This window comes from Salvelinus alpinus, chromosome 1, assembly GCF_045679555.1.
Source record: "Salvelinus alpinus chromosome 1, SLU_Salpinus.1, whole genome shotgun sequence".
Lineage (NCBI taxonomy): Eukaryota > Metazoa > Chordata > Actinopteri > Salmoniformes > Salmonidae > Salvelinus > Salvelinus alpinus.
The window spans coordinates 19,984,451-20,011,644 of NC_092086.1; the positions used below are offsets into that span (position 1 = coordinate 19,984,451).

At 43.6% G+C, this 27,194-nt stretch overlaps 1 pseudogene; it reads right to left on the reverse strand.

Moving 5' to 3' along the window:
- Window positions 1–26,845, reverse strand: LOC139571228 (immunoglobulin lambda-1 light chain-like; annotated as a pseudogene).
- Window positions 26,846–27,194: the final 349 nt, after the last annotated feature.

Here is a 27,194-nt window from a genome sequence, read left to right on the forward strand (position 1 = left end):
TTGTTCTTTAGAATGTTCTTTATTTAATATCCACAATACAGCAAAGCTCTAACTATTCCTCTATTATACATCTGCAAAGCAACCCATTTCAAATATACAGTCTACTTATCATATAGCCTATGATATCAGTGTGATTAGCTATTTATCTTTCATGGAACATAATGTATATATGCAGGTTAAACTTCTAATGCATTAACAATATCTTGAAAAGTGATGTAGAAAATCAACTGGACATTACAATGGTTCTCAGGCTATTCAGTGCTGCATACAGACTTCTTGATGCCTTTCTCAGCGAACTTGGAGCCCGCGGTGACTTTACATGAGAACACTTTGTCCTGGTTCCATTCTGACGTGTCAACGGTCAGACAGCTGCTGAGTCGTGAAACGTCTTGTCTGGCTTGCTGCGCAGCCGGGCCACTCGTAGCGATGCCGCCGGTGACCGGATTCCCTGCCCGACTGTCCAGCTGACATCAGCGTAGCCCATGGCCATCTGACTGGCCAGACACACCAGGGTTGACTTTGCTGGATTTGCAACTCATCAGCTGGACGGAGGGAAGATGGTCACAGACAGGCGGAGGGAGGGTAGAGTCTGGACCAATGGAATGAGCAGAATAAATAGTTACACTAAATCATTTGATATGTTAGTAGAATGAAACAGGGTTGTGTGATTATACTGTAGAATAAAAAATATAACGTTTTCTCAAAGGCTACAAACAATTAACATTTTGGGCTCATAAATTAAAAGGCACTAACACCATGTAATTCTATAGTTACATATTACTCATATCTCTGTTTGTAGCTTAACTTTCTAAGTAACTCTGCCATATGTGACTTAAATTCAGAGGTGAAGCAGATTTCTGTGCAACGTGGATTTATGAGTATCAGATCTCTACGTTCTGGAAGACTATAATGCTAAGAAGTCAGATGTGCTGAAATGAGGGATACAATCAAACATATATCCTACTACTAGTTCAACCAGCAAACAGAGTTACCAACTGCAATGTAGTATGCCTGTCTAATGTAATTGAATCATGTAGCAATATTGTGTGTAGACTGACCATATACATGATTTTATCATGATTTAATATAACGTGGGACAAACATTTTAAAGGTTCATACAACTTTATGTAGCATTCACATTCAAATCTACCTCTGAGTAAATATATTATTATTGCATGAGACATTATAAATGAGTCAGTGTTGTCAACGTGAACAGCAGTAGACCTACCATGAGTCAAATAGTCCATTACGTTTTTTAAGTTTAAATGTGAAATCAACAACTACAGATATACTGTAGGCTATGAAGATGTCACATGGTGTCCATGACTCTTGATAATCAGTCCACAAAGTAGGTTATTTAAACTAAATCAATCTGAAAAAATAATATCATGTTAAGTACTTTAACTTTATTAACTATTATGTAGTACCAAAACCCATTTTAAAAAACCATATAAGGTTAAAAGAAAGGGTACTTACCAGTAACAAAGAGCTTGGTTCCTTGTCCGAATACCACAGTGATTCAGCTTGTATACACAGCCGTACAATAACCTCCTCACTCTCTCTACTGAGAGGACTGGAACTGAAACATCCCATTCAGACAGAGCTTCACTCTCACTACTGAGAGGACAGGAACTGAAACATCCCATTCAGACAGAGCTTCACTCTCACAGTGAGAGGACAGTAACTGAAACATCCCATTCAGACAGAGCTACACTCTCACTACTGAGAGGACAGGAACTGAAACATCCCATTTAGACAGAGCTTCACTCTCTCTACTGAGAGGACTGGAACTGAAACATCCCATTCAGACAGAGCTTCACTCTCACTACTGAGAGGACAGGAACTGAAACATCCCATTCAGACAGAGCTTCACTCTCACAGTGAGAGGACAGTAACTGAAACATCCCATTCAGACAGAGATTCACTCTCTCTACTGAGAGGACAGGAACTGAAACATCCCATTCAGACAGAGCTTCACTCTCTCTACTGAGAGGACAGGAACTGAAACATCCCATTCAGACAGAGCTTCACTCTCACAGTGAGAGGACAGTAACTGAAACATCCCATTCAGACAGAGCTACACTCTCACTACTGAGAGGACAGGAACTGAAACATCCCATTCAGACAGAGCTTCATTCTCTCTACTGAGAGGACAGGAACTGAAACATCCCATTCAGACAGAGCTTCACTCTCTCTACTGAGAGGACAGGAACTGAAACATCCCATTTAGACAGAGCTTCACTCTCTCTACTGAGAGGACTGGAATTGAAACATCCCATTTAGACAGAGCTTCACTCTCACTACTGAGAGGACAGGAACTGAAACATCCCATTCAGACAGAGCTTCACTCTCACAGTGAGAGGACAGTAACTGAAACATCCCATTCAGACAGAGCTTCACTCTCTCTACTGAGAGGACAGGAACTGAAACATCCCATTCAGACAGAGCTTCACTCTCACTACTGAGAGGACAGGAACTGAAACATCCCATTCAGACAGAGCTTCACTCTCACTACTGAGAGGACAGTAACTGAAACATCCCATTCAGACAGAGCTTCACTCTCTCTACTGAGAGGACAGGAACTGAAACATCCCATTCAGACAGAGCTTCACTCTCTCTACTGAGAGGACAGGAACTGAAACATCCCATTCAGACAGAGCTTCACTCTCTCTACTGAGAGGACAGGAACTGAAACATCCCATTCAGACAGAGCTTCACTCTCTCTACTGAGAGGACAGGAACTGAAACATCCCATTCAGACAGAGCTTCACTCTCACTACTGAGAGGACAGGAACTGAAACATCCCATTCAGACAGAGCTTCACTCTCTCTACTGAGAGGACAGGAACTGAAACATCCCATTTAGACAGAGCTTCACTCTCTCTACTGAGAGGACAGGAACTGAAACATCCCATTCAGACAGAGCTTCACTCTCTCTACTGAGAGGACAGGAACTGAAACATCCCATTCAGACAGAGCTTCACTCTCTCTACTGAGAGGACCTAGGAACTGAAACATCCCATTCAGACAGAGCTTCACTCTCTCTACTGAGAGGACAGGAACTGAAACATCCCATTCAGACAGAGCTTCACTCTCTCTACTGAGAGGGCAGGAACTGAAACATCCCATTCAGACAGAGCTTCACTCTCTCTACTGAGAGGACAGGAACTGAAACATCCCATTCAGACAGAGCTTCACTCTCTCTACTGAGAGGACAGGAACTGAAACATCCCATTCAGACAGAGCTTCACTCTCTCTACTGAGAGGACAGGAACTGAAACATCCCATTCAGACAGAGCTTCACTCTCTCTACTGAGAGGACAGGAACTGAAACATCCCATTCAGACAGAGCTTCACTCTCTCTACTGAGAGGACAGGAACTGAAACATCCCATTCAGACAGAGCTTCACTCTCTCTACTGAGAGGACAGGAACTGAAACATCCCATTCAGACAGAGCTTCACTCTCTCTACTGAGAGGACAGGAACTGAAACATCCCATTCAGACAGAGCTTCACTCTCTCTTCAAACATCTCAGGCTTTTCTAGAGTTCCTCTCTATGAAGTAACAGTATATAGAATAGCATCATATTCTGCTGTTGGTGTCTGGTCCTTTTGAATCCATCAGTTAAAGCATTAAAGCAATATCCATATGATGCAGTGTTGATGATGATGATGATGATGATGATGATCATAACAAGAATGGATAAATCTCTTTTCACAATCTTCTTATAATCTTTTTGACATGTAGGAATGGATGGTTCCTCCATTCCCAGATCTCCCATTGTGACATGTATATATTGTTATACTAATCACTTACCAACTTCAACTGCTGTTTCTTAGAGTTCACCCCTCTGCCACGAAGCAGAAGTGAGTGTATTTGGTGATGTTTTTGTCATAGTGTATGTCACTGTGATGCCCACTCGTCAACAGAGCTGTCATTTGTTTTACAGTAATACACTGCTGAGTCTTCCTCCTCCACATTATTAATAATCAAACTATAATCTGATATAGACTGATGATTAGATGTGAATTTAGGAGAGGAGAAACCAGAGCCATATTTTACAGAGGTCCAATTATAGTAGTACCACTGTAAAACATACTGAGGAACTCCTCCTGGAACCTGTTTATACCAATGAGCAATATTATCAACAGTCCCCAGGTTACAGTCCAGAGTGGCCGTGTCTCCTTTCCTCACTGTCACAACAGGAGGCTTCTGTGTCACCACAGTCACACCACTGACACCTGGGAAATAAGAAGATGATATGTAGTAAAGAGAAACATACAGACTCATTATTAATAATCCAGGAAGTAAAACCTCCAGGAAGTCAGACTCCTTACATGTTAGAGCAGTGATGAGAGTGCAGAGTGTCCCCAGCATGTTGTCAGTGTGTGGTGTGAACGGCCCTTACTGTCCAGCTGAGAGATGAGCAGGGTTGGAGTGTGAGGAGAGGAGAGGCTGCAGGACCCACCTATAAGGAGACAGACAGGGAGGACCAGAGGGAGGGGCCTCTGAAGTTAACCAATCACCAGCTGCTCTCATTGCTCTACATGAGGCCCTGTCTTCATCACTGACTCATATTCTACCTCCATCAAACCATAACTGGAGTTTAATATCCTATACTAGTTTTACACAGAGCCAACATAATGATGAGGTACTCAGGATGTGTCCCAAATGTCTCCCTACTCTGTTTATAGCGCACTGCCGTTGACCAGAACCCAATGGGCCCTTAAGAAGAGTGCACTATAAAGGGAATATAATGCCTTTTGGGACACACCCTCAGTTTCAGTCCACCCCCCCTCTCCCCACACAGTTCTGAGAGGAGATAAAATAACCTCTAAATTTACATGAAGCTATAAATAAGGAGAGGAGGAGGGGAGGGGAAGCAGGTGTTCTGGGGGAGAAGGGGAACAACACATCACTGTAACTCAGTGTCAGATCTAGAACACGTCCCTGGTGAATGACTCTGATAACTAGAGACAGTAGACATGAAACCATCTGTTTTTTCTGGGGTGTGACAGAAGGATGGCCCCGCGAGACTAGATGGGACTGAAATCAGTGGTCTGTCTGACTAGTGCCACTGTGCCTGCTTTAATGTCGTTATATCTTGAGTCATTATTGGTGGTCCTGTGTTCTCCTCTGGTGGACGTTGACAGAACTGCAGCCTCTATTCTGATCACTGATGCAGAATGTGAAACATGACGCAGCGCAACACTGAGTGTACAAAACATTAAGAACACCTTCCTAATATTGAGTTGAATCTTACAAGGTCATATTTCTCATTCATGCTGAAAATTATACTGAGGCCAACATCTAATGTTAATACTAGAGAACAGTTTAAACCATGTAATAATGGCACTTCAAACTAAACATTGGCCTTGCATTCCTGCATTAAGGTAAAATAGAGGCAGGTGTTCTAGTCTGAAATACTTGAATGCTTCTCTCTCCGCCCAGCATCTGGGTCGTTCCACCAATTCGGTGCCTATTGAAAAGTGTAAATTGATAAAAATGACTTCGATTTTGTAATAAATAGCACATATTCGCCATAATAAAAAAACGTGTTTTCCCATCTCAAGAGGTTAAATAAAGAATTGACTATAACAAAAGCCTAATAAGTGCCAAATAAAGTAACAGGGTTGATGATTTCTTCTTAAATAAGCCATGAATCCCCTTGTGAGAGCGGGGAGTGGAAGCTTGTTGTGTGCAAAAGGGAGTAGGAATTGAATGCAAACTTCAAAATGTTGTATTTATTGTAAAAACATTTCTATCCTATCTATCTACATTATACTCAATCTGCTCAGCTTCCCATCACAAAACACCACAACATTTCCAAGAAGAGTAGAACCAGCTCGTCTGATTTTACAATATGATTTAACTATTAGATGTTTAATGTTTCTTTTGAAAAACGATTTAAAAAGGAATATTTTAATTATATATGAATTAAAAGGTAGACTCAGTAAAATGATGTTGCCAAAGAGCAGCAACAGAGATACTGAGATGAGCGAGATGCAACACTTCACTCTCACACAGTAACACAAAGTATCTGCGCATGTGCACGGATACACTTCACTGTAACGATCGTCGTCGGGAGAAGGAGAAGAGGACCAAAGTGCAGCGTGGTAAGTATTCATAATACTTTTAATAAATATGAACACTCGAACAAAAACAGCAAAACGACAAACGAACAGTTCTGCAAGGTGCAACAAACACTAAACAGAAAATAACCACCCATGACTAAAAGTGGGAAAACGGGCTACCTAAGTATGGTTCTCAATCAGAGACAACGATAGACAGCTGCCTCTGATTGGGAACCATACCAGGCCAAAACATGGAAATACAAAACCTAGACATACAAACATAGAATGCCCACCCACATCACACCCTGACCAAACAAAAAAATAGAAACATACAAAGCAATCTACGGTCAGGGCGTGACATTCACACTGTGTACAGCGTGGTAGCCAGGGCATCAACAGAGCGGTGAGGTTGAGATTTGCGCTTCAACGCTCTTAGATGTTGTGAGAATTGACCCACTAAGCTGTTTACTTTCTGCATCTACATCATATCGCTGAGTCTACCTTTAAAACAAAAGTTCAGCTCACGTCACAGAGTTGACCTTAAAATGGGCGACAGACGTAAAAGAATCACTAATCACATAAATAATAAAGGGAAAGGAGGGATACCTAGTCAGTTGTACAACTGAATGCTTCTCGTGAGAAATGACTTTGTCAAAGCAACAAAATAACTAAGGCTTTACAATTGTCGTGTCTCTGACTTATCATTAAAAGTTAAGACTGTTATATTATCAAATCGACTCTCTAGGCTTAATGATTATGTGATTAAACTAACCATCTAGAGGCGAAGGAAACGCACACCTATTAAGGCGAGGTGCTGGCTAGCAGAGTGGAACACCTATTTAGGCGAGGTGCTGGCTAGCAGAGTGGAACACCTATTTAGGCGAGGTGCTGGCTAGCGGAGTAGAACACCTATTAAGGCGAGGTGCTGGCTAGTGGAGTGGAACACCTATTTAGGTGAGGTGCTGGCTAGCAGAGTGGAACACCTATTTAGGCGAGGTGCTGGCTAGCAGAGTGGAACACCTATTTAGGTGAGGTGCTGGCTAGTGGAGTGGAACACCTATTTAGGCGAGGTGCTGGCTAGCAGAGTGGAACACCTATTTAGGTGAGGTGCTGGCTAGCAGAGTGGAACACCTATTAAGGCGAGGTGCTGGCTAGCAGAGTGGAACACCTATTTAGGTGAGGTGCTGGCTAGCAGAGTAGAACACCTATTTAGGCGAGGTGCTGGCTAGCAGAGTGGAACACCTATTTAGGCGAGGTGCTGGCTAGCAGAGTGGAACACCTATTTAGGCGAGGTGCTGGCTAGCAGAGTGGAACACCTATTTAGGCGAGGTGCTGGCTAGCAGAGTAGAACACCTATTTAGGTGAGGTGCTGGCTAGCAGAGTGGAACACCTATTTAGGCGAGGTGCTGGCTAGCAGAGTAGAACACCTATTTAGGTGAGGTGCTGGCTAGCAGAGTAGAACACCTATTTAGGTGAGGTGCTGGCTAGCAGAGTGGAACACCTATTTAGGCGAGGTGCTGGCTAGCAGAGTAGAACACCTATTTAGGTGAGGTGCTGGCTAGCAGAGTAGAACACCTATTTAGGTGAGGTGCTGGCTAGCAGAGTGGAACACCTACTTAGGTGAGGTGCTGGCTAGCAGAGTGGAACACCTACTTAGGTGAGGTGCTGGCTAGCAGAGTGGAACACCTATTTAGGCGAGGTGCTGGCTAGCAGAGTGGAACACCTATTTAGGCGAGGTGCTGGCTAGCAGAGTGGAACACCTATTAAGGCGAGGTGCTGGCTAGCTGAGTAGAACACCTATTTAGATGAGGTGCTGGCTAGCAGAGTGGAACACCTATTTAGGCGAAGTGCTGGCTAGCAGAGTAGAACACCTATTTAGGTGAGGTGCTGGCTAGCAGAGTGGAACACCTATTTAGGTGAGGTGCTGGCTAGCGGAGTGGAACACCTATTCAGGTGAGGTGCTGGCTAGTGGAGTGGAACACCTATTTAGGTGAGGTGCTGGCTAGCAGAGTGGAACACCTATTAAGGCGAGGTGCTGGCTAGCGGAGTGGAACACCTATTTAGGTGAGGTGTTGGCTAGCAGAGTAGAACACCTATTTAGGTGAGGTGTTGGCTAGCAGAGTAGAACACCTATTTAGGCGAGGTGCTGGCTAGCAGAGTAGAACACCTATTTAGGCGAGGTGTTGGCTAGCAGAGTAGAACACCTATTTAGGCGAGGTGTTGGCTAGCAGAGTAGAACACCTATTTAGGCGAGGTGCTGGCTAGCAGAGTAGAACACCTATTTAGGCGAGGTGCTGGCTAGCAGAGTGGAACACCTATTTAGGCGAGGTGCTGGCTAGCAGAGTGGAACACCTATTTAGGCGAGGTGCTGGCTAGCAGAGTAGAACACCTATTAAGGCGAGGTGCTGGCTAGTGGAGTGGAACACCTATTTAGGTGAGGTGCTGGCTAGCAGAGTGGAACACCTATTTAGGCGAGGTGCTGGCTAGCAGAGTGGAACACCTATTTAGGTGAGGTGCTGGCTAGTGGAGTGGAACACCTATTTAGGCGAGGTGCTGGCTAGCAGAGTGGAACACCTATTTAGGTGAGGTGCTGGCTAGCAGAGTGGAACACCTATTAAGGCGAGGTGCTGGCTAGCAGAGTGGAACACCTATTTAGGTGAGGTGCTGGCTAGCAGAGTGGAACACCTATTTAGGTGAGGTGCTGGCTAGCGGAGTGGAACACCTATTCAGGTGAGGTGCTGGCTAGTGGAGTGGAACACCTATTTAGGTGAGGTGCTGGCTAGCAGAGTGGAACACCTATTAAGGCGAGGTGCTGGCTAGCGGAGTGGAACACCTATTTAGGTGAGGTGTTGGCTAGCAGAGTAGAACACCTATTTAGGTGAGGTGTTGGCTAGCAGAGTAGAACACCTATTTAGGCGAGGTGCTGGCTAGCAGAGTAGAACACCTATTTAGGCGAGGTGTTGGCTAGCAGAGTAGAACACCTATTTAGGCGAGGTGCTGGCTAGCAGAGTAGAACACCTATTTAGGCGAGGTGTTGGCTAGCAGAGTAGAACACCTATTTAGGCGAGGTGCTGGCTAGCAGAGTAGAACACCTATTTAGGCGAGGTGTTGGCTAGCAGAGTAGAACACCTATTTAGGTGAGGTGTTGGCTAGCAGAGTGGAACACCTATTAAGGCGAGGTGCTGGCTAGCAGAGTGGAACACCTATTTAGGTGAGGTGCTGGCTAGCAGAGTAGAACACCTATTTAGGCGAGGTGCTGGCTAGCAGAGTAGAACACCTATTTAGGCGAGGTGCTGGCTAGCAGAGTAGAACACTTATTTAGGCGAGGTGCTGGTTAGCAGAGTGGAACACCTATTAAGGCGAGGTGCTGGCTAGCAGAGTGGAACACCGATTTAGGCGAGATGCTGGCTAGCGGAGTGGAACACCTATTTAGGCGAGGTGCTGGCTAGCGGAGTGGAACACCTATTTAGGCGAGGTGCTGGCTAGCGGAGTGGAACACCTATTTAGGTGAGGTGCTGGCTAGCGGAGTGGAACACCTATTTAGGTGAGGTGCTGGCTAGCGGAGTGGAACACCTATTTAGGCGAGGTGCTGGCTAGCGGAGTGGAACACCTATTTAGGTGAGGTGCTGGCTAGCAGAGTAGAACACCTATTTAGGTGAGGTGCTGGCTAGCAGAGTAGAACACTTATTTAGGCGAGGTGCTGGTTAGCAGAGTGGAACACCTATTAAGGCGAGGTGCTGGCTAGCAGAGTGGAACACCGATTTAGGCGAGATGCTGGCTAGCGGAGTGGAACACCTATTTAGGCGAGGTGCTGGCTAGCGGAGTGGAACACCTATTTAGGCGAGGTGCTGGCTAGCGGAGTGGAACACCTATTTAGGTGAGGTGCTGACTAGCAGAGTAGAACACCTATTTAGGTGAGGTGCTGGCTAGCAGAGTGGAACACCTATTTAGGCGAGGTGCTGGCTAGCAGAGTGGAACACCTACTTAGGTGAGGTGCTGGCTAGCAGAGTGGAACACCTATTTAGGCGAGGTGCTGGCTAGCAGAGTGGAACACCTATTTAGGCGAGGTGCTGGCTAGCAGAGTAGAACACCTATTTAGGCGAGGTGCTGGCTAGCAGAGTGGAACACTTAAAACAATAAAGGAGAGCCACTCACTCTAGGAGCTCAGATGCAAAAACATGTTTTATGTCCTACGTTTCGACAGACAAGCTGTCTTCATCAGGGTATAATGACAAACACTGCGGGGTGACTCATTTATATAGTGTCAAAAGACATACAGGTATCTGTAATCATGGTCGGGTGTGGCCTGATATCATTGGTTAATTCTCATATATTAAAATAGCATACATGGATAGAGTACGATCATAGATACAATTTGGCTACATAAGCATACAAACATTTACAATAGCAAAATCACAATAATCACAAGAATGTCTTCAGATCAAAGTCTACATTGAGACCGAAGGGAGCAAGGGTCTATAAATGAAAGCCTCTCGTTTTAACAATAAATTGTCGAGGTCACCCCCTCCTAGCGAGGGTGACATGTTCGATGCCGATATAACGTAGGGACGAAATTGAGTGTTTTGCTTCCAAAAAGTGGGCTGTAAGTCGAGTTTTTGCACCTTATTTTGCTACGATGCTCCGAGATTCGTACTTTTAATTTGCGCTTTGTTTTACCCACATAATTTTTTACCACAAGGACAAGTTAAGATAAATAACTGCCTTAGTGGAGCACGTGATAACACCTTTGAATGGGATCTGTTTCCCTGTTTGGGGGTGTTTGAAGGAACGACATTTATAAGTACCATTGTATTGAGCACAGCCATTACACTTGTAGTTTCCATCCAGTAGGGGGCGCAAATAGACGTTGTTCAGGAATATCTTGGGGTGGTAAATCAGAGTTTACCAATTCATCTGAGAGTTTTGCCCAGCGAGAATATGACCAAGGGAAGGTCCGAAAACACATTACCGATACTGTCATCGGATCTTAGAATGTGCCAATGTTTGTGAACGATTCCCTTCATTTGTTCAGAGCACTTTGAATAGCAGGTAGTTAGAACGCAAGAATGCTTCTTTTTCTGAGACTGTCCATGAAAAAGGTCCTGTATCGTTTTGTTTTGAAATTTCTCAATGGCAGTATTAATCTGACCATTTTTGTACCTCCTCTCCTTGAATTTTCTTTGCGTCTCAGCCATATTTCTGTCGAACTCTGATAGTTTTTTGCAAATTCTTTTGATTCAACAGAATTGGCTGTAGGGCAAACCATTTTTCAAGGGAAGTGGGGGACAACTATCAGCCCTCATCAAACTGTTATGATAAGTAGGTTTCCTGTAAAGATCAGTGTATAGAACATTATCATCACTCAAGATCAGAAGATCAAGAAAACTGATTTGACGTGTATGTCACACCCTGACCTTAGAGAGCCTTTTTATGTCTCTATTTGGTCTGGTCAGGGTGTGATTTGGGTGGGCATTCTATGTTATGTATTTCTTTGTGTTTGGCCGAGTATGGTTCCCAATCAGAGGCAGCTGTCTATCGTTGTTTCTGATTGGGAATCATACTTAGGTAGTCTTTTTTCCCACCTATGTTGTGGGATCTTGTCCTTGTTTTGTTGCTGTTGAGCCCTATAAGGCTGTACGTTTCGTTGGTTTTCTCGTTCTTGTTTTGCGGGTTATCATTAAAGAATATGATTAACCTACCCCACGCTGCATCTTGGTCTAATTCCACCACCGACGATCGTTACAGTGTATCAGATTGCATCAGATTAAATCTCAAATGCTCAGAACAGGAATTTAAAAAAAAGCATGGAACGACTGGAGCTGTTTTGCATCACCCCTCCATAGAACAAAACTATCATCAATATACCGTTTCCAAATAATGATTTTAGGCAAGAAAACATTTTTGAGAGGATTGAAAATAGACTGTTTCTCCATGTAACCCACATACACATTAGCATAGTTAGAAGCCATGGGAGATCCCATAGCAGTACCCTTCGTCTGAATAAAGAAGTAATTTAGATTTTTTTTAAATTTGAATTTTATTTCAACTTTATTTAACCAGGTAGGCCAGTTGAGAACAAGTTCTCATTCACAACTGCGACCTGGCCATCTTACAAGGTCATATTTCTCATTCATGCTGAAAATTATACTGAGGCCAACATCGAATGTTAATACTAGAGAACAGTTTAAACCATGTAATAATGGCACTTCAAACTAAACATTGGCCTTGCATTCCTGCATTAAGGTAAAATAGAGGCAGGTGTTCTAGTCTGAAATACTTGAATGCTTCTCTCTCCGCCCAGCATCTGGGTCGTTCCACCAATTCGGTGCCTATTGAAAAGTGTAAATTGATAAAAATGACTTCGATTTTGTAATAAATAGCACATATTCGCCATAATAAAAAAACGTGTTTTCCCATCTCAAGAGGTTAAATAAAGAATTGACTATAACAAAAGCCTAATAAGTGCCAAATAAAGTAACAGGGTTGATGATTTCTTCTTAAATAAGCCATGAATCCCCTTGTGAGAGCGGGGAGTGGAAGCTTGTTGTGTGCAAAAGGGAGTAGGAATTGAATGCAAACTTCAAAATGTTGTATTTATTGTAAAAACATTTCTATCCTATCTATCTACATTATACTCAATCTGCTCAGCTTCCCATCACAAAACACCACAACATTTCCAAGAAGAGTAGAACCAGCTCGTCTGATTTTACAATATGATTTAACTATTAGATGTTTAATGTTTCTTTTGAAAAACGATTTAAAAAGGAATATTTTAATTATATATGAATTAAAAGGTAGACTCAGTAAAATGATGTTGCCAAAGAGCAGCAACAGAGATACTGAGATGAGCGAGATGCAACACTTCACTCTCACACAGTAACACAAAGTATCTGCGCATGTGCACGGATACACTTCACTGTAACGATCGTCGTCGGGAGAAGGAGAAGAGGACCAAAGTGCAGCGTGGTAAGTATTCATAATACTTTTAATAAATATGAACACTCGAACAAAAACAGCAAAACGACAAACGAACAGTTCTGCAAGGTGCAACAAACACTAAACAGAAAATAACCACCCATGACTAAAAGTGGGAAAACGGGCTACCTAAGTATGGTTCTCAATCAGAGACAACGATAGACAGCTGCCTCTGATTGGGAACCATACCAGGCCAAAACATGGAAATACAAAACCTAGACATACAAACATAGAATGCCCACCCACATCACACCCTGACCAAACAAAAAAATAGAAACATACAAAGCAATCTACGGTCAGGGCGTGACATTCACACTGTGTACAGCGTGGTAGCCAGGGCATCAACAGAGCGGTGAGGTTGAGATTTGCGCTTCAACGCTCTTAGATGTTGTGAGAATTGACCCACTAAGCTGTTTACTTTCTGCATCTACATCATATCGCTGAGTCTACCTTTAAAACAAAAGTTCAGCTCACGTCAGAGAGTTGACCTTAAAATGGGCGACAGACGTAAAAGAATCACTAATCACATAAATAATAAAGGGAAAGGAGGGATACCTAGTCAGTTGTACAACTGAATGCTTCTCGTCAGAAATGACTTTGTCAAAGCAACAAAATAACTAAGGCTTTACAATTGTCGTGTCTCTGACTTATCATTAAAAGTTAAGACTGTTATATTATCAAATCGACTCTCTAGGCTTAATGATTATGTGATTAAACTAACCATCTAGAGGCGAAGGAAACGCACACCTATTAAGGCGAGGTGCTGGCTAGCAGAGTGGAACACCTATTTAGGCGAGGTGCTGGCTAGCAGAGTGGAACACCTATTTAGGCGAGGTGCTGGCTAGTGGAGTAGAACACCTATTAAGGCGAGGTGCTGGCTAGTGGAGTGGAACACCTATTTAGGCGAGGTGCTGGCTAGCAGAGTGGAACACCTATTTAGGCGAGGTGCTGGCTAGCAGAGTGGAACACCTATTTAGGTGAGGTGCTGGCTAGTGGAGTGGAACACCTATTTAGGCGAGGTGCTGGCTAGCAGAGTGAAACACCTATTTAGGTGAGGTGCTGGCTAGCAGAGTGGAACACCTATTAAGGCGAGGTGCTGGCTAGCAGAGTGGAACACCTATTTAGGTGAGGTGCTGGCTAGCAGAGTAGAACACCTATTTAGGCGAGGTGCTGGCTAGCAGAGTGGAACACCTATTTAGGCGAGGTGCTGGCTAGCAGAGTGGAACACCTATTTAGGCGAGGTGCTGGCTAGCAGAGTGGAACACCTATTTAGGCGAGGTGCTGGCTAGCAGAGTAGAACACCTATTTAGGTGAGGTGCTGGCTAGCAGAGTGGAACACCTATTTAGGCGAGGTGCTGGCTAGCAGAGTAGAACACCTATTTAGGTGAGGTGCTGGCTAGCAGAGTAGAACACCTATTTAGGTGAGGTGCTGGCTAGCAGAGTGGAACACCTATTTAGGCGAGGTGCTGGCTAGCAGAGTAGAACACCTATTTAGGTGAGGTGCTGGCTAGCAGAGTAGAACACCTATTTAGGTGAGGTGCTGGCTAGCAGAGTGGAACACCTACTTAGGTGAGGTGCTGGCTAGCAGAGTGGAACACCTACTTAGGTGAGGTGCTGGCTAGCAGAGTGGAACACCTATTTAGGCGAGGTGCTGGCTAGCAGAGTGGAACACCTATTTAGGCGAGGTGCTGGCTAGCAGAGTGGAACACCTATTTAGGTGAGGTGTTGGCTAGCAGAGTAGAACACCTATTTAGGTGAGGTGCTGGCTAGCAGAGTAGAACACCTATTTAGGCGAGGTGTTGGCTAGCAGAGTAGAACACCTATTTAGGTGAGGTGTTGGCTAGCAGAGTAGAACACCTATTTAGGTGAGGTGTTGGCTAGCAGAGTAGAACACCTATTTAGGTGAGGTGCTGGCTAGCAGAGTAGAACACCTATTTAGGTGAGGTGCTGGCTAGCAGAGTAGAACACCTATTTAGGTGAGGTGTTGGCTAGCAGAGTAGAACACCTATTTAGGTGAGGTGCTGGCTAGCAGAGTAGAACACCTATTTAGGTGAGGTGCTGGCTAGCAGAGTAGAACACCTATTTAGGCGAGGTGCTGGCTAGCAGAGTAGAACACCTATTTAGGCGAGGTGTTGGCTAGCAGAGTAGAACACCTATTTAGGCGAGGTGTTGGCTAGCAGAGTAGAACACCTATTAAGGCGAGGTGCTGGCTAGCAGAGTGGAACACCTATTTAGGTGAGGTGCTGGCTAGCAGAGTATAACACCTATTTAGGCGAGGTGCTGGCTAGCAGAGTAGAACACTTATTTAGGCGAGGTGCTGGTTAGCAGAGTGGAACACCTATTAAGGCGAGGTGCTGGCTAGCAGAGTGGAACACCGATTTAGGCGAGATGCTGGCTAGCGGAGTGGAACACCTATTTAGGCGAGGTGCTGGCTAGCGGAGTGGAACACCTATTTAGGTGAGGTGCTGGCTAGCGGAGTGGAACACCTATTTAGGCGAGGTGCTGGCTAGCGGAGTGGAACACCTATTTAGGTGAGGTGCTGGCTAGCAGAGTAGAACACCTATTTAGGTGAGGTGCTGGCTAGCAGAGTGGAACACCTATTTAGGCAAGGTGCTGGCTAGCAGAGTGGAACACCTATTTAGGCGAGGTGTTGGCTAGCAGAGTAGAACACCTATTTAGACGAGGTGCTGGCTAGCAGAGTGGAACACTTAAAACAATAAAGGAGAGCCACTCACTCTAGGAGCTCAGATGCAAAAACATGTTTTATGTCCTACGTTTCGACAGACAAGCTGTCTTCATCAGGGTATAATGACAAACACTGCGGGGTGACTCATTTATATAGTGTCAAAAGACATACAGGTATCTGTAATCATGGCCGGGTGTGGCCTGATATCATTGGTTAATTCTCATATATTAAAATAGCATACATGGATAGAGTACGATCATAGATACAATTTGGCTACATAAGCATACAAACATTTACAATAGCAAAATCACAATAATCACAAGAATGTCTTCAGATCAAAGTCTACATTGAGACCGAAGGGAGCAAGGGTCTATAAATGAAAGCCTCTCGTTTTAACAATAAATTGTCGAGGTCACCCCCTCCTAGCGAGGGTGACATGTTCGATGCCGATATAACGTAGGGACGAAATTGAGTGTTTTGCTTCCAAAAAGTGGGCTGTAAGTCGAGTTTTTGCACCTTATTTTGCTACGATGCTCCGAGATTTGTACTTTTAATTTGCGCTTTGTTTTACCCACATAATTTTTTACCACAAGGACAAGTTAAGATAAATAACTGCCTTAGTGGAGCACGTGATAACACCTTTGAATGGGATCTGTTTCCCTGTTTGGGGGTGTTTGAAGGAACGACATTTATAAGTACCATTGTATTGAGCACAGCCATTACACTTGTAGTTTCCATCCAGTAGGGGGCGCAAATAGACGTTGTTCAGGAATATCTTGGGGTGGTAAATCAGAGTTTACCAATTCATCTGAGAGTTTTGCCCAGCGAGAATATGACCAAGGGAAGGTCCGAAAACACATTACCGATACTGTCATCGGATCTTAGAATGTGCCAATGTTTGTGAACGATTCCCTTCATTTGTTCAGAGCACTTTGAATAGCAGGTAGTTAGAACGCAAGAATGCTTCTTTTTCTGAGACTGTCCATGAAAAAGGTCCTGTATCGTTTTGTTTTGAAATTTCTCAATGGCAGTATTAATCTGACCATTTTTGTACCTCCTCTCCTTGAATTTTCTTTGCGTCTCAGCCATATTTCTGTCGAACTCTGATAGTTTTTTGCAAATTCTTTTGATTCAACAGAATTGGCTGTAGGGCAAACCATTTTTCAAGGGAAGTGGGGGACAACTATCAGCCCTCATCAAACTGTTATGATAAGTAGGTTTCCTGTAAAGATCAGTGTATAGAACATTATCATCACTCAAGATCAGAAGATCAAGAAAACTGATTTGACGTGTATGTCACACCCTGACCTTAGAGAGCCTTTTTATGTCTCTATTTGGTCTGGTCAGGGTGTGATTTGGGTGGGCATTCTATGTTATGTATTTCTTTGTGTTTGGCCGAGTATGGTTCCCAATCAGAGGCAGCTGTCTATCGTTGTTTCTGATTGGGAATCATACTTAGGTAGTCTTTTTTCCCACCTATGTTGTGGGATCTTGTCCTTGTTTTGTTGCTGTTGAGCCCTATAAGGCTGTACGTTTCGTTGGTTTTCTCGTTCTTGTTTTGCGGGTTATCATTAAAGAATATGATTAACCTACCCCACGCTGCATCTTGGTCTAATTCCACCACCGACGATCGTTACAGTGTATCAGATTGCATAGTAAATCTCAAATGCTCAGAACAGGAATTTTAAAAAAAAGCATGGAACGCCTGGAGCTGTTTTGCATCACCCCTCCATAGAACAAAACTATCATCAATATACCGTTTCCAAATAATAATTTTAGGCAAGAAAACATTTTTGAGAGGATTGAAAATAGACTGTTTCTCCATGTAACCCACATACACATTAGCATAGTTAGAAGCCATGGGAGATCCCATAGCAGTACCCTTCGTCTGAATAAAGAAGTAATTTAGATTTTTTTTTAATTTTAATTTTATTTCAACTTTATTTAACCAGGTAGGCCAGTTGAGAACACGTTCTCATTCACAACTGCAACCTGGCCCAAATAAAGCAAAGCAGTGCGACACAAACAACAACACAGAGGTATACATGGAATAAACAAATGTACAGTCAATAACACAATAGAAAAAATCTATATACAGTGTGTGCAAATGAGGTAAGATTAGGGAGTTAAGGCAATAAATAGGCCGTAGTGGCGAAGTAATTACAATTTAGCAATTAAACACTGGAGTGATAGATGTGCAGAAGATGAATGTGCAAGTAGAGATACTGGGGTGCAAAGGAGCAAAAACATAAATAATAATAACAATATGGGGATGAGGTAGTTGGATGGGCTATTTACAGATAGACTATGTACAGGTGCAATGATCTGTGAGCTGCTCTGACAGCTGATGCTTAAAGTTTGCGAGGGAGATATGAGTCTCCAGCTTCAGTGATTTTTGCAGTTTGTTCCAGTCATTGGCAGCAGAGAACTGGAAGGAAAGGTGGCCAAAAGAGGAATTGGTGGGGGCCTTATTAGCTCAATGGTCACCATAGCAGCACCCACCCGTAGCACGCGCTCCAGCAGGTATATTTCACTGGTCACCCCCAAAGCCAATTCCTCCTTTGGCCGACTTTCCTTACCTAGCAAAGACTTATAGATGACCTGGAGCCAGTTGGTTTGGCGACGAATATGAAGCCAGGGCCAGCCAACGAGAGCATATCGGTCGCAGTGGTGGGTAGTATATGGGGCGTTGGTGACAAAATGGATGGCACTGTGATAGACTGCATCCAATTTGCTGAGTAGAGTGTTGGAGGCTATTTTGTAAATTACATCACCGAAGTCAAGGATCGGTAGGATAGTCAGTTTTACGAGGGCATGTTTGGCAGCATGAGTGAAGGATGCTTTGTTGCGAAATAGGAAGCCGATTCTAGATTTAATTTTGGATTGGAGATGCTTGATGTGAGTCTGGAAGGACACCTGGTTAGACTGTAAACCCAGCCTTTACTGACACACAACATGAAGTAGTTGTGTGTGAGTTCTGTTTCAGCCAATGTTATAATGCATGCACTGGAAGGTAGTTCATTGGGGTCACGTTGCAGAAGAAAATGTTCCATAGCTTCAATACCGCCCTCGTGTGGAATATTTGTGTATAATGACTCAAAATCCAAAGTAACTAACAAAGTATTCTCAGGGAGAGGCTCAAGAGATTCAATGATAGAGATCATACTGCTGGTGTCCTTTACAACGGAGGGGAGCTGTTCTGCGATTGGTCTAATAAAAGAGTAAACAAAAGTAGATAAAGGGGCTGTTACTGCATCAATGCCCGCTACAATAGGGCGCCCTGGAGGTTTTGTAACATTCTTGTGTAATTTCGGGAAAGTATAGAAAGTGGCAATTTTAGGGTGTTGAATAGCCAAAAAGGTTTTGGGTTATCTGACCAGAACTTAAATACCCATCTAGGACAGTAAAGATAGTCTTCTGAAATTGGGCAGTGGGGTCACTTCTGAGGTGTTGTCAAACAGTTGTCTATGACACTCATTTACATAAACTGTCCTATCCATGAGTACAACTGACCCACCCTTATCAGCAGGGCGGGTAAGGACTGACATATCGGATTGTAAATTAAGCAAAGCTTGTTTTTCATCCTTAGGTAAATTATGGAAAGATATGTATTCCTATTTGTTCTTAAGGAGATGAACAACATATTTTTCAACAAGTCTGCAATATGTGACATCAGCTGATGTAAGAAGGGCTTTGTAAATAAATTTGATTTGATTTGATAAACCCCAATCCAGTGCAACAAGTAAGAAAATGTAAGAAAAAAAGTACTATTTGGACCCAGGTCTGTGGTGAAGAACGGATCAGTATAGTACAGCAAAACTTGGTACCTACACACAGGGGAGCAGGGTGGCTGAGGGTGGTAGCACAGTGTTGGGCAGTGAGAGAGTGCTTTGGCTCAGTACACAGATCTGGGACTCCCTTCAGACGAGTCCCTTGGACATTATCCCAGATATACTGAGTTACCTGCAACAACACGGGAAGATACTATTAGCATAGGAAACAAAAGCAAGTGTGACAGCACATCTCTAGAATAGAATGTGTTACTTAATGAATTGGTTTAAAAATATTTAGAGATGATTTGGGCATGAAATGCAATACATGCTAAATGATGGTGATTGACTTACAGTAACATTGGAAATGATTGGCACCCTTGATAAAGATGGCCCAAAAAATTGTGTAAAATATGACAAATACTGAGCTACTGTATATTGTATGTTCCAAAAAATAGGAAAGTATATTATTTCATACTAATGCAATTACTCTGTTGTTTAACAAGTTAATAAAAAAAAGATTATTGACACCCTTGTTTTCAACACTTTGTGCACCCTCTCCTTGCAAGGATAATGGCACTTAGCCTTTTTCTATAATGTTTTATGAGATTGTAAGAAAACGTTGGGATGGATCTCAGACCATTCCTCTATAAAGAAACTCCACATCCTTGATATGCTTCGGTCTGCGCTTATGGACGGCCCTCCTCAATTCAAACCACAGGTTTTCAAAAGGGTTCAAGTCCCAACACTGTGATGGTCAATGTGGTCAATATATATCCGTATACATGGATGAATGCTTCTCCCTCTCTGTCACAGATGCCATGGTTGCCCTTAGTTTGAAGATGTAATCCGGAGACAGGTGTTTTATACAACAGCCTTCTGTGTGTTCTCTTTTCGACTCCCTAACGCAAGAATTGTCTCCATCTCCTTAACTATCATACTCTAATTCCTCTGATTTCCTCTGATTTCAAAACTCGGTTCTCCAGAAAGTGGAGAGCAACACTTTTGCAGTTCTACTACGTGATATCTTTCAAAAAAGCCACGTTAGAAAGCATTACCTACACATTCTGACCAGCTCATGTTATAGACAGAATTATGCTACATGGCAGACTCATCTGAACCCATCTCTCGTCATGTCCACCCCAACCATTTTCTCAGCCAATCATGGCTAGCGGGAAGGTTCCTGCCTTTTTCCGTGGCGAAACCAAATAGGACCGTAATTTAACAAATGTATTCGTATTTAAAGATAGTGTACACGTTTGTTATTAAGGTACATGAAAGTTCACATGTTCCATAAGGTAATTCTGCCATAAATGTACTACAAATTAGTTGAGTTCATGATGTAGTTGACCTTAACAAGACCCCAGGAGAAGCTTCAAACAAGCTTCTAAGGCTATTCATACAGACACTGAACTTCCCTCCCTTAGCATACAGAGAAACAAAGATTAAATTAGACACTATAAAAAGAAAAAAAAGAACTTTGGCAAAAATCGCTTAAAAAAATAATCATCCCATTTCAACTTTGTCACCTTCAGATTATGCCAATAGCAACAACAGCAACAACAACTAAAATGCAGAGGTAAGCAAGTGTTGAGTGTCCTTACAACCGGTCACAGCCAGTCCAGCACTGTCTGTAGGTCCCAGAGTGGCCTTTGCCCATCTGTGGACTGTGCACCCTAGTCAAACAGAGCTACAGTAGGCCTTTATTTGCAACACAGGCCTGCCATCATTCACTTTGAACTAGACTGTGTGTTTACAGTTAGTTGCAACAGCACGACTTTAGATCATTAGAATGCATTCGCCAAAAGCCAACTGAATGGATTTCAGCAAATATGACAATACCACTTGGGAGTCCTTTTACATTTGGGAACTTTACGGTCCTATTGAAGATTAGCTCAAATCTAACGAAGGAACATTAGATGAACCCTCTCAAACTTTCAGTTAGTTGGCCGTCAAAATTGCACTGATAAATGATAGGGAATTGTAGCCTACTCGCTCTTCTGTAGTTTGCCTGCCAACAATGCATGCTTGCACAACCAAGCACACAAAGCAAACTTGCTAAAGTTGGCTAGCTTGCTAGCTAGCTACACTACATGACTACAAGTATGTGGACACCTACTCGTCGAACATCTCATTCCAAAATCATGGATATTAATATGGAGTTGGTCCCCCCTTTGCCTGGCTCATACTTGCTGCTATAACAGCCTCCACTCTTCTGGGAAGGCTTTCCACTAGATGTTGGAACATTGCTGTGGGATATTGCTTCCATTCAGCCACAAGAGCATTAGTAAGATCGGGCACGGATGTTGAGCGATTAGGCTTGGCTAGCAGTTGTCGTTCCAATTCATCCCAAAGGTGTTTGATTTGGGTTGATGTAAGGGTTCTGTGCAGACCAGTCAAGTTCTTCCACATCGATTTCAACAAACCATTTCTAAACGGACCTCGCTTTGTGCACGGGGGCATTGTCATGCTGGAACAGGAAAGGTCCTTCCCCAAACTGTTGCAACAAAGTTGGAAGCACAGAATCGTCTAGAATGTCATTGTATGCTGTAGCATTAATTTCACTAACGGGCCTAGCCCGAACCATGAAAAACAGCCCCAGAACATTATTCCTCTTCCACCAAACTTTACAGTTGGCACTATATATTGGAGCAGGTAGCGTTCTCCTGGCATCCGCAAAACCCAGATTTGTCCGCCAGATAGTGAAGCGCGATTCATCACTCCAGAGAACGTGTTTCCACTGCTCCAGTGTCCAAAGGCAGAGAGCTTTAAACCACTCCAGCTAACGCTTGGCATTGCGCATGGTGATCTTAGGCTTGTATGTGGCTGCTCAGCCATGGAAACCCATGGGGAAATTGCAGTTGGCTCAGAACAAGGCAGCACGGCTTGCCCTTAAAAGTACACAGAGAGCTAACATTATTGACATGCATGTCAATCTCTCATGGCTAAAAGTGGAAGAGAGATTGACTTCCTCAGTATTTGTTTTTGTAAGAAGTGTTGTCAATCTGAAGGTACAGAGGTGTCTGTTTAAAATACTAGCACACAGCTCCGACACCCATGCATGCCCCACAAGACATGCCACCAGAGGTCTCTTCACAGTCCCCAAGTCCAGAACAGACTATGGGAGGCGCACAGTACTACATAGAGCATAACTACATGGAACTCTATTCCACATCAGGTAACTGATGCAAGCAGTAGAATCAGATTTAAAAAGAAGGTAAAAATACACCTTATGGAACAGCGGGCACCGTGAAGTAACAAAAACATAGGCACAGACATGTATACACACATGATACCATGCACACTATACACACATGTACACATGGATTTTTCATTGTAGATATGTGGTAGTGGAGTAGGGGCCTGAGGGCACACAGTGTGTTGTGAAATCTGTGAATGTATTGTAATGCTTTTAAAATGGTATAAACTGCCTTAATTTTTCCGGACCCCAGGAAGAGTAGCTGCTGCCTTGGCGGAACTAAATGGGGATCCATAATAAATACGAATACAAATACCTCACCCCAGCAAGGCTGCTCCATTACCAGAATGTGCTGTTAACCATGTCTCATGTCACACTGAAGCGCCGTCCTTAGCCCCGCCACTCTTTACCAACTGACGATGATGGTGAGCCCCATGATTGTGCTGTCCTAGTTGCCCAGGTCTGTAAGCCTCACCCGGATTTATCTGACGTGCCTTTAATGAATGCTGATTTGGAACTATTTGTTGATAGTTCCGCTCAAAAACCACCTTAAGGCAAACCATTAATGGATAATGCAGTAACTTCGGCTGCCACTACATTGGAAAGTGCTAAACTACCACCCCATTGGTCAGCTCAGGCTGCAGAATTGTTTACTCTTACTAGAGCATTTATTTTGGCTTCGATACACTCTGGAAGCAACGAGGGTTCCTCACCTCATCTGGTAAATTGGTTGAAAACTTGTTGGAGGCTATTTTGTTGCACTTCCCATCTAAATGTTAAAAACATGTTTCTCTACGGGATGTTTCTGATCTGCAAGGGCCTGGGGAAGTGGAATGGAGAAATAAGTGTTCTTGGCACATGACCAAGACCATGTGTAAAAGGGGGGAGTTGTGGTTTGTGCTAAGTGTGATTTGTATGACTAACAATGTAGGCAGAGGAAGGCTGAGACCAGATTGCCATAGGTAACAGTAATGCCTCTGGCTCTGATGTACATGCATGGACGTGCGCATCGTACCCCTGGTTTAGCACCTCATGAAATACTCACAGGAAGACCCATGAGAATCCTAAACACCCCGTTCCCACAGAACAGGTTGACACTGATGGGTTCAAAGGAGGATCAAACGATAAGCTACTGTGCTGCACTTAACAATGTTCTGAAGTCTATTTTCCCCAGCATTGCCTGAACCAAAGGGAGGACAGCTCCACACATTTCAGCCAGTAGATTGAGTGGTCATCAAGGACCTCCGCAGAAAGACTTGGCACCAACAGCTCTGGACTGGTACATTGCAGGTGCTCCTGATGGTTGCAGAGCGGTCGACGTGAGTTCATGCCAGCAACTGCAGGAAGGTGCACCACAACCCAGACGAAGATGTACCAGCCAATAAATCGTCATAGGCAACCCCAGTGGCCATAGGAGGACCAGGAATGGACTCTACTCATTCATGTTTGTGCATTTGTGGTCAGTCTTCTCATTGTAGCTGTTGTATGGGCCCTGGGAGTTGTGGCCACATTGCAACTGAAGTATACAACACCAGCATCATCCCACGGCGGGACTTAAATAACAGCCGCTCCAGCACAAGCCAACGGCACGCTCAGGACGGGAGTTCAGTAAATAATAGCTGCCCCATTGTTTAAGAAGACGGCAGTAGAATGGCCTTACTGAAGAGCTCAGTGATTTTCAACGTGTCACCATCATAGGATGCCAACTTTCCAACAAGTCAGTTTGTCAAATGTCTGCCCTGCTAGAGCTTCCCCGGTCAACTGGAAGTGCTGTTATTGTGAAGTGGAACGTCTAGGAGCAACAGCGGCTCAGCCGCGAAGTGGTAGGCCACGCAAGCTCACAGAACGGGACCGCCGAGTGCTGAAGCGCGTAGCACGTAAAAAAAGCATTCTCAGTTGGAACACTCACAACTGAGTTTCAAACCTCTGGAAGCAACGTCAGCAGAAGAACTGTTAGTCGGGAGCTTCATGAAATGGGTTTCCATGGCCGAGAAGCCGCACACAAGACTATAATCACTGCAATGCCAAGTGTCGGCTGGAGTAGTATAAAGCTCGCCGCCATTGGACTCTGGAGCAGTGGAAACGTGTTCTCTGGAGTGATTAATCACGCTTCACCATCTGGCAGTCTGACGGACGAATCTGGGTTTGGCAGATGCCAGGACAACGCTACCAGCCCCAATGCACCGTGCCAACTGTAAAGTTTGGTGGAGGAGGAATAATGGTCTTGGGCTATTTTTCATGGTTCGGGCTAGGCCCCTTAGCTCCAATGAAGGGAAATCTTAATGCTACAGCATACAATAATATTCTAGATGATTTGGGGAAGGCCCTTTCCTGTTTCAGCATGATAATGCCTCTGTGCATAAAGCAAGGTAAATACAGAAATGGTTTGTCGAGATTGATGTGGAGGAACTTGACTGGCCTTCAAACCTCAACTCACCCTAACCCCATTGAACACATTTGGGATCAATTGGAACACTGACTGCGAGCAGGCCTAATTGCCCAACATCAGTAATGTTTGTGGCTGAATGGAAGCAAGTCTCCGCAGCAATGTTCCAACATCTAACAGCAAAGGGGGGACCAACTTCATGTCAATGCCCATGTTTTTGGAATGAGATGTTTGATGAGCATGTGTCCACATACTTTTGTAGTGTATTTTGTCTTGCCCATTCACACTCTGAATGGCACACATACACAATCCATGTCTCAATTGTCTTAAGGCTCCAAAATATTTTTTTCTCCTCCCCTTCATCTAAACGGATTGAAGTGGATTTAAAAAGTGACATCAATAAGGGATCATAGCATTCACCTGGATTCACCTGGTCAGTCTATGTCATGGAAAGAGCAGGTATTCACAATGTGTTGTACACTCAGTGATGCTGTTATAATACCCAAACATTTGTATTAAAAAAATATTTGTTAAACCAGGATGTGATGTAAACTGAGTGTACAAAACATTAAGAACACCTTCCTAATATTGAGTTGCACTCCCCTTTGCCCTCAGAACAGCCTCTATTTGTCATGGCATGGATAAGGTGTCAAACGTGTTCCACAGGCATGCTGACCCTTGTTGACTCCAATGATTCCCATAGCTGTGTCATGTTGACTGGATGTCCTTTGGGTGTGGACCATTCTTGATACACACAGGAAACTGTTGAGTGTGAAAAACCCAGCAGCATTGCAGTTCTTGGCACAAACCGATGCGCCTGGTAGACTACCATACCCTGTTCAAATGACTTAAATATGTTGTCTTGCTCATTCACCCACTGAATGGCACACACACAATCCATGTCTCAATTGTCTCAAGGCTTAAAAATCCTTCTTTAACCCGTGTCTTCTCCTTCATCTATACTGATTGAAGTCGATTTAGAAAGTGATATCAATAAGGGATCAAAGCTTTCACCTGGTCAGTCTGTCATGGAAATAGGTGTTGATAATGTTTTGCACACTGTATGACAGGATTGGATGTTTATTTTTTTAATGATTTTAGTCATTTAGCAGACACTCTTATCCAGAGCGACTTACAGGAGCAATTACGGCTAAGTGCCTTGCTTAAAAGCACATCGGCAGGTTTTTCACCAAGTCGGGTCGGGGATTCAAACCGCTCTTAACCGCTAGGCTACCTGCTACCCTATGCATGCAATGCCAATGTTGTTTGACTTGTTTGTGTATCAGCACATTGACCTAATCTCACTGCAACACTTCGTCCATGTTGCTTGACAGGCATTTTCAAAGAACCTTTAGTCAGGGTGAGCTTCGCGCCCTTTTCAAACTTCCTGGTAGTTTGACAACGGTGGATAACAGTTACCTAAATAACTTATTTACTTGATACTCATACCTTATTGACCTTTAAAAACATTCCGTGGAACTCACAGGGAGGGTTGGGGCATGTCTTTCAAACTTCCAAAATATCATTTTTTATTTTACTTTGTATTAGAATATTGAAATGTACAAAAGTAAGGCTACAATTTATATGATGACATTAAAGTGATAGTTCAGCGTTGGACATATTTAGATATTTGTTTCCTTACCTTGAAAGCAGTCTACTGGAAAAGTCTCGGAGTGACTGCAATCCACACTCAGAGTGACTGCAAGACCCCGCCCCCCCACACACACAAACAGTTACCCTGCACCCCACCTCCCAATGAACATGTCTCATTGTTAAAGCGTAAATATGTATATTATTCTTTTTTTATTACTGTTTCATTCACTTCTCACTTCCCCCTCCCCTAATAGCCCCCATACCCGACAGACTTCATTCACCCTGCCCCCAACACCCAACGGTCATTTATAACTGCTACTGTTGTAAATGTGTATATATTATTATTGTTATGTCTCATTCTCTTTTTATTTATTTTATTTTTACCTGCACTGTTGGAGCCCGGAGAACAAGATTTTCACTGTACCCTATAATTACATCTGTGTCCCTATACAAGTGACTAATAAGCTCATCCAATCTAAACCTTTCACAACAGTCTGACTATGAACATCTG